Here is a 13,141-nt window from a genome sequence, read left to right on the forward strand (position 1 = left end):
TTCTACATCTTTTCCAATGATTCAGGTATGGAGGTTTCTATATCTTGGGCCTAGAATTCCTTCTACTGAGTGGTGAGTCGATGTGGTTTTAGTGCTTATATCCTATAAGTTCTTTTAATTAGTGTCTTATAGCCTCCCAAAGTGTTTACATATATATATATATATATATATATATATATATATATATATATATGACTGGCCACCATTTAAAATGAAAAAAATAATTTACATTGCTACTTATCCTCATTGAGTTGCCCATTTAAGAAGCAGAACTACACTGTCAGAGCATCCACTTTTGTAATACCTTAGCCATAGTATTTTAACATATATAGTAGTTCTCAATATTTACAGTGTATTGGAAGCACCATATTAGTCAGGGTACTCCAGAGAAACAGAACCAATAGGAGATATATAATAAATATAATGTAATATATGTAATTGCTTTAACATATGTAATTGCTATTAAACATATTAAATATTAAATATATTGTATATGAAATATAAGCTGGAAACTAGGAAATCCAGGGGTGTAGTTTGCAGAACTGACGTAAGCCACAGTCAGAGGGCAGGGGATCAGATCAAACACTCAGGCAGAGAGAGCAAATTCTCCTTTCCTCTGACTTTTTATTCTTTTGGGGCCCTCAAGAGATTGGATGAGGCCCACCTACACTGGGGAGGGAAATCTGCTTTACTCCATCTACCAATTCAAATGTTAATCTCATCTGGGAACAGACCCACCCAGAAATAATGTTTAGCAAAGTATCTGTGTATCTCAGAATATAGTTGAATTGACACTTAAAAATTAACCATTACATTCTGCAAACCTTAAAATATACCAATGCCTCAGTCCAACCCCCAGAAATTCATATTTAATTGGTATAAATTACAGGCTGGGCTTTAAGATTATCAAAAGCTCCCCAGGAGATTTTAATGAATCACCAAAAGTTAAGAACCATTAACATCATAGAATATTTCTTTCTTGATGAGAAATCAAAATGCTTCTCACTTTTAGCGTTGATGCCCTGGGAGAGATATTATCTACCTCTGTAAGGTGCCTTCAGAGTATCCCACTGTACCCCATGTAGTCAGTATTTTCAAACAGGCCACTGCAAACATGTGCCTCCAAGTCTGGTAAAAGTCAATCCAAATATTTTTCCCCAATATGTTAGTAGATGGGTAGAATTTCTTTTATGATCACCACGTTGTATGGTAGGCATAATTATTCCCATGTAGAGGGTGAACTGAGATTCAGAGAAAAATAGGGGTGCATATTGCCACAAAGCTAGCAAATGTAAAAAATTAGGAAAAGGTCAAGTTTTCTGATCCGAGTTAAATAAGTAGTAGGTATCATTATTTTATTTATTCCACAGATACTACTGTCAGGGGTGAGTAGAAAAAAAGCAAATGAATAAAAATGTAGTCAGCCTATGAACGGGAAGATTAGCTAGCATCCTTCACACAAAAGACCTGATATGTATTCGGCCACTAGAGAGGTTTAGTCAGCTGTATTTACAGTCCCATAAATGGAAAGAAGCATCATGACAAAAGGAAATTCTATGAATCCAGGAAAAAACACATCAAATTAAATAAATAATTCACAGGCAGAGCGAAGATTACAGAGTTGGCTCTGATAACAAAGTATCTAAAATAAGTGGTGATGTGTTTCTCCAACCACACAGGCTGCCAGTCCAGGTGCAAAGGAAAATAAATAAAACTATTATAGATCTAGTAAGAGTTAAACAGACAATAAAAACCAACAATGGCGATGAATTTTAAGTTGGTGATTCTTTGAACAATCTTCAAAAGATTTCATTTGCTCTGTTAACGCAATGTCAAGTCCATTTTAGAAATAAAAGAACATTTTTCTGCTTGCTAGAGTTTAGACATAAATCCTCAAACTGTATTAAATCAAGATGCTTCTAGAATCATAGCGCTAAAGATCATCAAGGATTATTAAAGAACTATAGTCACTCCCTCATTTTACAGGTGAGAAAACCAAGGTGGTAAATGACTGTGTGATGGCCTTAAAGTCCACATGATTCCCATCAGTGGCCAAAACAAGATTAGAATGCAGGTCTCCCATTTCCTCTTCACTTAATTATTCATCATTCTTTAGTCATTTTGAGCACAACTAGTGCACTGCTGTTTGAAACCTGACCTTTCCAACGGCAGTCAAAATGCCATACTTTAATAGTGCTTCCATTGTCTTTGACCAGAATATTAAATAACTGGCAATCATGTTCTGAGCTTCTTTCCAGATGAATTATATGTTAAGCTCTATTTCAATATTGATTTGTAATATACTTTAAAGCATGTTGATCTTCCTCTGGTCTCTTCTTACAGTTCTGAGCTACATGAACGCTAGAGTTCCTAAAATTTGTGATTTTCTGAATGGCCATCTCTACTATGTCCACCAACCCAACAACAGTCACTGCTTGTTGCTAGACAGAAAAAAAAAGTTAATAAATTTACAAATGAAATCCTGTGTTCGTTTTTTTTAATGAAAAACAGAAACCTATTTCATTTAGAATCTAAACCCCAGAAGCATACACAGGGCTTAAAGAAATGTATGATTCTTCTATGGAATATTGGAGAATTCTTGTTTAATCAATGGAAGCACATCGTTAGTTTACTCAGGTCCCTAAAAAGGCGGAGGACCTCACTTAAGAGAAACAAGTGACTATCTTAGTTAATGTAAATAGAAATGCATTTCCAGCTTATTTATGGTTGTTCATTTCTATACCATACAGTGGTCTGTTTCTCAGGACATCAGTATAAAAGGCAAATTGATAGGTGAGAAGGGTAAGTGGTATAATAAAAAAGTTAAAAGCATGGGCTACATGACATGGACAAGTTACTCAGCCTTTCTAATCTTCCATATGCACATCTATAAAACAGGGAATAAAACATATTACAAAGAGATATGCTTCTCCTCCCACCATGCTTTGGCCTTCACATGTTTGGGAGGCATAGGAGATCCAGTGCCTTTCCCCTCCATCCTATTCTTGGAAGAGGAATTGTTAATGTTATTGGTCAGTAACCAGAACATCTACGGAGCAATGGGTAGAATTATTACATTTGAAAGTGACAAACGTGTCACATGGTTCTGTCTCAGTAGCTCAGCTTATGATTCACAGAATAAGGCATGTTAGCTTAAGCTTGTCCCATGACCTAGTCATCTGTGATTTGGGGGCAAGAGAGAGAGAGAAGGAAAGCCTCAATTAGAATTCCTAAATGAAGTAACAGCGGCTAGCTCACTAGTAATAAGTAATAGTTTGGTCTTTTCTGATGATCGTTTCTTGTGTATGGATCCCTTGGCAGGAAACTTAACCACCCACTTCAGAGGTCTGTTATGAAGTCCGATATGGTATAAAAAGTGCACAGTGCAGTGCCTCATATGCAATAAGCTGTCAAAGAATATTATCTAGATGACCTTGGATTTGCACTTAAATGTTTGTTATTAAATCAGTTTGCATGGGACTAGTATCCAGAGCCTCAGGATAAAGTAGATTCATGTGAGTTAATAAATGAAAAGTTCTCTGAAATTCTAGATGGCAGGTCATGCTAACTCAGGTAAGTAGAAGCTGGTGGCTGGGCGTTCCCTCAGGACACGTGTTTTGATGGAATGAGGACTCAGGGTGTAGAAACCAGCTTGGCAGTGGATGGTAAACCATTGCCCAGCACATGCTGCCTCCTGTTAAGCAGAAGGCTCTCACGCAAATTGCTTTCCGAATCATTAGCTGTCGGCAACCCTCATCTCTCCTCCTGCAGCTGTTCTTTCTGATTTTGCCTGCAAACTTTTCATATTGGGCAGGCTCCCAAGCCAAACAAGTTGCCCCTCTGCAGGCTTTGTTCCTGGGGGCGAGAGGTGAACCTCACAGATAAGTCAAAGTAAGGATGCACCATGGACTAATACACACTGAAGGAACAGACTCCTGTAAGCTAAGGTGATGAATGCCTTTGAAAGTAATTTTCATGCGACTTCCTATGAGAATGTCAGCCAGGCTCCAGAAGTTATATGCTGCAATTTTAAAATTATATGCCTTTGTAGACTTCTAAAGCTTCTATCAGCTAAGAAGTATCTTTTTTAAAAAAGAAAATATTTTTATACAATTTTAAAGACTACTTTCCATTTATTACAAAATATTGGCTATATTCCCCCTGTTGTATAATACATCCTGGAGCCTACTTTACACCAAATAGTTTGTACTTCCCACTTCCCAATTCCAACTCTTAAATTGCCTTTCCCCCCTCCCTCACTGGCAATTACTAGTTTGTTCTCTATATCTGTGAGTCTGCTTCTTTTATGTTATATTCACCAGTTTGTTTTATTTCTTAGATTCCACATATAAGCGATATCATACAGTATTTATCTTTCTCTGTCTGACTTGTTTCTCTTAGAATAATGCCCTCCAAGTCCATCCATGTTGCTGCAAATGGCAAAATTAATTTCATGCTTTTTTATAGCTGAGTAGTATATATATATATATATATATGTATGCAAATATATAAATTTAAATTATATATATATACATACATATATATATATATATAAAATCTTCTTTATCCATTGATCTGTTGATGGACACTCAGGTTGTTTCCATGTCTTGGCAATCATAAATAACGCCTCTATGATGCTGCAAACATTGGGGTGCATGTATCTTTTTGAATTATAGTTTTGTCTGGATATATGCCCAGGAGTGGGATTGCTGGATCATATGGTAATTCTATTTTTAGCTTTTGAGGGACCTCCGTACTGTTTGCCACAGTGGCTGTACCAATTTATTACATTCCCACCAGAGGAATGTGTGGGAAATCTCTGTACCTTGTGCTCAATTTTACTGTGAACCTAAAACTTAATTAATTCCCAGCAGCATTAGCAAATAAGACCATGCATTTTTTTAAAAATCTTTTTTTAAGGCATCGTAAATATTTGCTGAATAAAATGAGAAACTCTATCTCGATTGGGTGGATTAAATCAGCAGAAACTAAGCTCCACCTGTGATTTTAGCAGCTGAACTGGTTGAGAAATTCAAAGCAGAACAGGCACAAGTCCTCTCTGAACAAGGTAAGGTACAAGAAAAGGAAGGATGGATGTTGTAGGCAAATCATAACACTCTATCATGGCTAAATATAATATCAGGAATTAAATAACTTGAAATCATATAAAAATTTCCTTTACTCGTATGCCCCCTCCCGCATAAAGTGGAAGGTGAGCACAAATGTAAATCAAGCAGGCAGAGGCTCCCACTATCTTATATATGAAATCAAAATTTTAAAGTGTTTTCTTCAGAATCCCTTTTGCCTGGGTGCAGAAGGAAAAGTAGCTGATCAGTGCACCCAAAGGTAAAATGAAAAATAGTAAAAGAAAGTTCTTCTACATTTTTGAATTTAAAATCTGAAATACATTTCTTTAACACTCTTCTTATTTATACCCATGTACCTTAAAAACCAAAATTAAAATTAAATTGTATTAGAGCAGAGGAGCAAAAATTTCCAGCCAATCCAAAGGTTAAGTGGTGCCTGATACACTGTTTGAATAAAGTTACGAATCCATATCCAGACTCAGCTAGAAAATTAAAGCGTGCTGTGATCACTCGGTACGAAGAGGGGTCATGGCAATTGATTTTATTTATACACACTTTCATACACAATAATTTATCAAATTTGTCCTATGCCACTTTCCATGCTTATTTAATCCTCATTTAATCTCTACCAAATGAATACTGTGAAACATGTTTAATCATTATTCCCATTTCCAAGATGTGGGAACTGAGGCAGGAAGTATGGTACATCAAAATTCAGAAAGTTTGTCACTCCAAATATATCCAGGTCTAGCTCTTTAACCTGTATAATAGTCTTTTTCTCTTTTCCTTGCCGTGTGAATCTTTCATCTTCTCCCACTGTCAAATTGAAGTGTTAACTCTAACCTCTCTTGACCTCCGCTATCCACTGAAGGATGCCTTCTGGCTTCCTAGAAAAGCTTCACCATTCTTAGCAGAGTACTTGAGATCTAGCAGGTGCTTTGTTAACTGAATGAGTTAATAAACATATAAGAGAACCATTTAAGGGATGGAGAAACAGGCTCTGAAAGATTAAGTAACTTCCTTCATGTAAGGGGTCAAGCTGGAATTCAGATTCTGAAGCCCAAGTGATCATCCTCAGAATAATCTAAGTTATCTTCATTGGGATAGAATATGCTCAGTTGCCGGGGACCGGCCCCAGCTGGACAGGTTTCGCCCAAAGGGGAAGACGGAGTCGGCGTGGACAGAACACAAGACACCTCAGAGGATGCAAGGATCTGACAAATTTATTTTCAAGATTCCAAAAGCTTTTATACTATAAAGTGATCTCATTTTTAAATTCAACATCCTCATTCCCATGCCAAAAACTCCCCCACATAGGCCACAAAACAAAGGTAATTTACATCAGCAGATTGATTAAAACAGATTAGGTAATTTTCCCATCGCCCAGAGTCTCTTTCATCTCCCGTGGTTAGGTACATGTTGGTCACATCTACGTCAGGAACACAGTCTGCGGTTTTTTCATTCTTCTCAGAAGATTAAGGTGTTCTTGTACCTGTATGTTCTTGTTCAATCAGCCAACTATTCAAAGCACAAACTCAAGCACATTATTCTTTTAACAATTATAAATATTTACAGACTATTTTCTTCTACCTTTATGATCAAAACAAGGCACTAAATTATACAAAAAACAATTCTACTTATAAAAGGTTACCAAGTAGCCTACTCTATCTAATTTGTTATGTATCCACTATAGCATAAAACCTTCCCACCACCATACCCAAAAATTTCCTAACCTACCTCTACCTCCCCAGAAAGGCCATAACTCATTCAGCTTGTTTTCTAAAGTAGGCTTTTGCCACATGAATGCTTCTATTGTATTTCCTTAAACCTAAGGCCTCAACCTGGGAGTGAAAATTTCAGGCATATTCATTAAGGAAGCCGGAGTAATCACAATCCCGCTTAATTTTATAGGTAGGGGTCTTTCTCTAAACCCTCCATCAAAGCTGGGAATATTTATCACCTAAAACAAAAGCAGGGGGGGGAGCAAGGGGAACCATACAGAGGAGAGTTTTGCTTCTCCATAGAAAAAAGCTGTGGTTCACGGAGGAAATGGGAAACAAAGCCCTGCTGCGGCGGGAGAGCAGCTGCTATTGGCCAGGTCTCTTGTCTGCTACCTGGGTTCCCATCTGAGCTGGGCGTGGGAATCGAAGCAGCCATGGGGACAGGAGACCTCCCTCAAAACAGGTGAGGGTTCAGGCCCCTGCAAAGTTGGGGGGGTGAGGGTCTGTGCCCCACCTCTGTTGGCCCCCAAGTTCTCTCCTGATGGCCCCTCTGCGACTGTGCCTGTCTTAGGTTGTTCCTTCCCTGAGGAATCTTACCCGTCTCTGGCTAACCAGCCATCCTCCGGGGCCAAGCAGGGAGATGTGAGGTGTGTGAATGAGCGAGGTGCAGCGCCTCCAGAGAAGGTCAGTTCTCTGTCACCTTGGTAGCCTATGCCCCCGTGGCCTCCACGCCCAGCACCTGCCCTGGGATTCCCTCGCCAACTGGCGGGGCCCCGGCTCTGGTCACATGTCTTCGGGAACCCAGGTTTCTCCTCCAGGGAGAGCCCAGCTTACAGCACTGGGCAAGAGAGACCGATTGCACGGCACCAGCCACCAGGAGGCCTCAACCTCAGTGTGGGCAGGAAAGCCCAGGCACCAGCCTTGGGCAAGGAGATTGTGAAAAGAGAGCGCCTCTTGGCAAAAGGGCAAGAGGGGCCGTTGCAGGACAGAGGAAGGAAGAACTTCCATCAGCAGGAAGTCCCAGGGAGGGAGAGCTTTCTCTGCCCAGGGATACCAGGCTCTTGGCTCAAAGCAACTCCATGTATGGGGCATGATATAAAGATATGCCCCCTAGCCACGGTAAAAAAGGGAGCTGCTCTTCATGGAACAACAGGGTAAGGGGAATGTAAAAAACCCTGTGTTCAGGAAGCTTTGCTTTTCCAATTTTATGTCTGACAGCATCAGCTTTGCAGAGGAGAACTTTGCCTCTCCATATTTGTGCCTGATAGCATCAACTTTGCTTGACACTACGGGTCTCGTCTGTGCTGTAACTCAAAGGCACTTCCTATACGGCTCCCAGCACTCAGTCTATATCCCTCACTAGACTCAAAGGAAAAGAAGGCAGTACTAGGCACCTAATGCACTTCATTTTGGGTAAATTTTTCATTTATGCAAAAATACTTGTGTAAAGATAGACTAAAGCCTTAAGCTTTCCCTGCTGGATTCCCTGCTCATCTGTGAGTACTCCTGTGCTGAAAACTTGCCTAACGCACTGAATGACCTTGACCAAGCAGCTTTCCTTTACAGCCTCCATTTTCTTTTCTGTAAAATACTGTTGACAGGACATGTTCCACCTGCCTCATAGAAATGCGTTTATAAAGCACTTTGGAAAGCATGAAGTTTTCTTTTTTTTTTCTCGGTACGTGGGCCTCTCACTGCTGTGGCCTCTCCTGTTGCGGAGCACAGGCTCCGGATGCGCAGGCTCAGCAGCCATGGCTCACGGGCCCAGCCGCTCCATGGCATGTGGGATCTTCCCGGACCGGGGCACGACCCTGTGTCCCCTGCATCGGCAGGCGGACTCTCAACCACTGCACCACCAGGAAAGCCCAAGCATGAAGCTTTCTTCAAAAGCAAGCAAGTACTTTAAATGTCATTATTACAGGACTCCTTAAAAGGAGCCTTTTTATGGTGAAAAGAAACCTTAGCTTATCAATTGTGCAACTCAACCACAGAAAATTTAAGGCGGAAAATGCATGACACAATAATAATTCCAAATAAATCCTTCTAATAGTTAAGTAAAGAGAAGTCAAAATTCTTCTCTGGACTATTCTGATTTCATACAAAGGGCATCCCTTTAGAAGTTATGGAAGTTCAGATACAGAGCCTCAAACTCTAGATTGCAACGTGACATTTGTTTCTGAACTTCTGCTGCCAGTCTTGCTAACAGTTCACTTGCAATGTAATATATTACTGCATTTCATTTCTAGGCAAGAACATTATTTACTCACAGAAGAAATACTTTCCTGAGGAAAGACTGTCTTTGGAAACTTTCAAGGACATTTGAGAAATGCTTCAGCCCAAGCCACAAAATTATGAGCATGCTTTTGTGCCTCTCTGTTCCCAGGGCACCATTTTAAAAAATCTTTCATTTAAGTTTATTGCAAGCATCCATCTTCCCTTTCCAGAAAAAAATAGCAATTAACACAACTTCATTGATTTCCAGTTTTTCTAGGTGTCATTTCATAATGCATATATTGTATGCAGTTCACATCATCATTTTCATTGCTTTCAACATTTTCCATGTTGTCTCCCTACCTGAATTGTGACTTTTTGTATGGAAAGTTTTATTTATCACTTGCATCTTACTTTGAATAAATCTGAAATCAACATTCAGGATTATTTATTTTTGTTTTCTTCAGTATGTTTCTAACTTAGCAAGCTATGGGTAAAAATGCCATGTAAAAACAATATGTAATATTTACATAGAGCCCATGGAGTGAACATAGTCCTAAACTCTTACCAAATCCTCACCAGACCCTATAAAGTAGGTACTATTAACCCTGTCATTTGATAGATGAGAAAACTGATGCATAAACTGGTTAAGTAACCTGTCTGAGGTCAGATAGCTAGTGATTACTTTCCCCATCACCGCCATTGTTTAGTTAATGCGTCCTTCCCATCTCAGTTCAAATGGCACTGACACAAAAAAGCCTTTCTTTGACCTCCTGAAAATACTGGGTCTCGTTGCTTTTACAGCATCATATGTTTATTATTCATTTCACATATTTGTGTGATTATCTAATTATATTTGAACGTATTTTTCCTAAGGGTAACTCTAGTCCAGCTGTGCTTTCCAAATTATGAAATCCGGGACTACGTGGGCTATGTCTGTTTTGCTTATTACTGTAGTTTCAGTATTTGGTGCATGGTAAGTATTCAGGAAATGTGATGGATGGATGAATACAGGACTTTGTAAGAACAAATAAATAAATGACTGGATCAATAAATTTGGTTGATCATAACATAAACAACAGTGCCATGTTAAAAGTTTTCTCTGGGTCTATACACAAACTCTTCTCAGACAGGGTTCCTGTTTGCTGTCTACACCACCAGTTGGAAGAGAAAAAAGCCAATCAAGGTCTGACTGTCATGTGTACAGGCTGAAGCTGATGCATTAGGTTGAGAGACAGGGTGATTTAGGAATAATTTTACTTCTGGCTGAACTATATATAGAACCAAGTCTTACGTTATAAAAAAAACCCCTACTTTTAATATGATTGTGTGAAGAATGAAATAGGAGCATCAAGCCCATTAATTGAGATATTTAATTATATTGTCCCATTTCCACATTCATTTCCATGAATTTGGATGCCATTAGGTCAAGCTAACCCAAGCATTTACACCACCATGATAAATAGTGAAATATCAATGGATACACAGAAAGAAAATTTCCCAAATTTAGCAGAGAACACATTAGCATGAACTTGTAAATTTAACATTCAAGTTCACTGGCGCTTAGAGAACCAAGTGACTTTTGTTAAAGTAAGAAACTTTATGACTATGTGAGGACATGAACATTGAGAAAGTGCTCCCTATTTTAAAACCAGGACATTAGAAATATTTTAATGAATTTATTTTTTGCACATCTGCCATCTAGGTGACAGTAAAACTCAATATTTATACATTAGATTTTTAAAACATTGTGCATATATACTGTATACTGCTACAGAATATAAGTTGCCCCAAAATCTCCAAGATACAATATGGGATCAAACAAACAAACAGAATGACAAGAAAAACCAACTGTAATATTTTGACACCTCTTAATTATTAAATAATTACGTTTAGAGAAATAAAAGTTAAAACATTGTGCTCTGAAGAGTATTTAAAATAGGAATGAACCTTCAAGATGGCAGAGGAGTAAGACGTGGAGATCACCTTCCTCTCTACAAATACATCAGAAATACATCTACATGTGGAACAACTACAGAACACCTACTAAACACTGGCAGAAGACCTCAGACTTCCCAAAAGGCAAAAAACTCCCCACGTACTTGGGTAGGGCAAAAGAAAAAAGAAAAAACAGAGACAAAAGAATAGGGATGGGACCTGCACCTCTGGGACGGAGCTGTGAAGGAGGAAAAGTTTCCACACACTATGAAGCCCCTTCACTGGTAGAGACAGGGAGCAGTGGGTGGGGGGAAGCTTTGGAGACACGGAGGAGAGCACGGCAACAGGGGTGCGAAGGGCAAAGCGGAGAGCATCCCGCACAGATCGGTGCCGACCAGCACTCACCAGCCTCAGAGGCTTCTCTGCTCACCTGCCAGGGCAGGTGGGGGCTGGGAGCTGAGGCTCAGGCTTCAGAGGTGAGATCCCAGGGAGAGGACTGGGGTTGGCTACGTGAACACAGCCTGAAGGGGGCTAGTGTGCCACAGCTAGCTGGGAGGGAGTCCAGGAAAATGTCTGGATCTGCCTAAGAGGCAAGACACCACTGTTTCGGGGTGTACAAGAAGAGGGGATTAATAAAGCACTGCCGAAACGAGCTCCAGAGATGGGCGTGAGCAGCGGCTATCAGCGCGGATCCCAGAAACAGGCATAAGATGCTAAGGCTGCTGCTGCAGCCACCAAGAATCCTGTGTGAAAGCACAAGCCACTGTCCACACTTCCCCTCCCGGGAGCCTTTGCAGCCCGCCATTGCCAGGGTCCCGAATTCCAGGGACAACTTCCGCGGGCGAACGCACAGCACGCCTCAGGCTGGTGCAACATCATGCTGGCCTCTGCTGCGGCAGGCTCGATTGCCCTGCACTCCGTACCCCAACCTCCCCCCGGCCTGAGTGAGCCAGAGCCCCCGAAGCAGCTGCTCCTTTAACCCTGTACTGTCTGGGTGAAGAAAAGACGCCCTCAGGTGACCTACACGCAGAGGCGGGGCCAAATCCAAAGCTGAGCCCCAGGAGCTGTGCAAACAAAGAAGAAAAAGGGAAATCTATCCCAGCAGTGGAATACCTGAATAGACAATGAATCATCCCAAAATTGAGGCGGTGGACTTTCTGTGATTTTTGTCTGTATAGCTTTGCTTATACCATTTGTCCTATGGTTCTGTCTGTACGTCTTTTGTTTCTTTGCTTTTTAGTACAGTTTATAGGGCTTGTTATCATTGGTGGATTTCTTTTTTGGTTTGGTTGCTCTCTTCTTTCTTTCTTTTTTTAAATTACTTTTTAATTTTTAAAAAATTTTAATATTTTTTATTTTAATAACTTTATTTTATTTTTTACTTTCTTTCTTTTTTTCTCCCTTTTGATCTGAGCCGTGTGGCTGACAGGGTCTTGGTGCTCTGAAGGGTGTCAGGCCTGTGCCTCTGAGGCAGGAGAGCCAAGTTCAGGACACTGGTCCACGAGAGACCCCCCCAGCACCACGTAATATCAAAAGGTGAAAGCTCTCCCAGAGATCTCCATCTAAACGCTAACACCCAGCTCCACTCAACGACCAGCAAGCTACAGTGCTGGAAACCCTATGCCAAACAACTAGCAAGAGAGGAACATAACCCCACCCATTAGCACACAGGCTGCCTAAAATCATAATAAGGTCACAGACACCCCAAAACACACCACAGGATGCGGTCCTGCCCACCTGAAAGACAAGATGCAGCCTCATCCACCAGAACACAGGCACCACTCCCATCCACCAGGAAGCCTACACAACCCACTGAACCTACCTTAGCCATTGGGGGCAGACACCAAAAACAGCAGGAACTACGAACCTGCAGCCTGCAAAAAGGAGACCCCAAACACAGTAAGTTAAGCAAAATGAGAATACAGAGAAATACACAGCAGATGAAGGAACAAGGAAAAAACCCACCAGACCAAACAAATGAGGAGGAAATAGGCAGTCCACCTGAAAAAGAACTCAGAGTAATCATAGTAAAGATGAGCCAAGAGCTTGGAAATAGAATGGAGAAAATACAATAAACGTTTAACAAGGACCTAGAAGAACTAAAGAGCAAACAAACAATGATGAAGAACACAATAAATGAAATTTAAAATTCTCTGTAAGGAATCAATAGCAGAATAACTGAGG

This window comes from Grampus griseus (genome assembly GCF_964374135.1).
Source record: "Grampus griseus genome assembly, chromosome: 17".
Taxonomy (NCBI): Eukaryota; Metazoa; Chordata; class Mammalia; order Artiodactyla; family Delphinidae; genus Grampus; species Grampus griseus.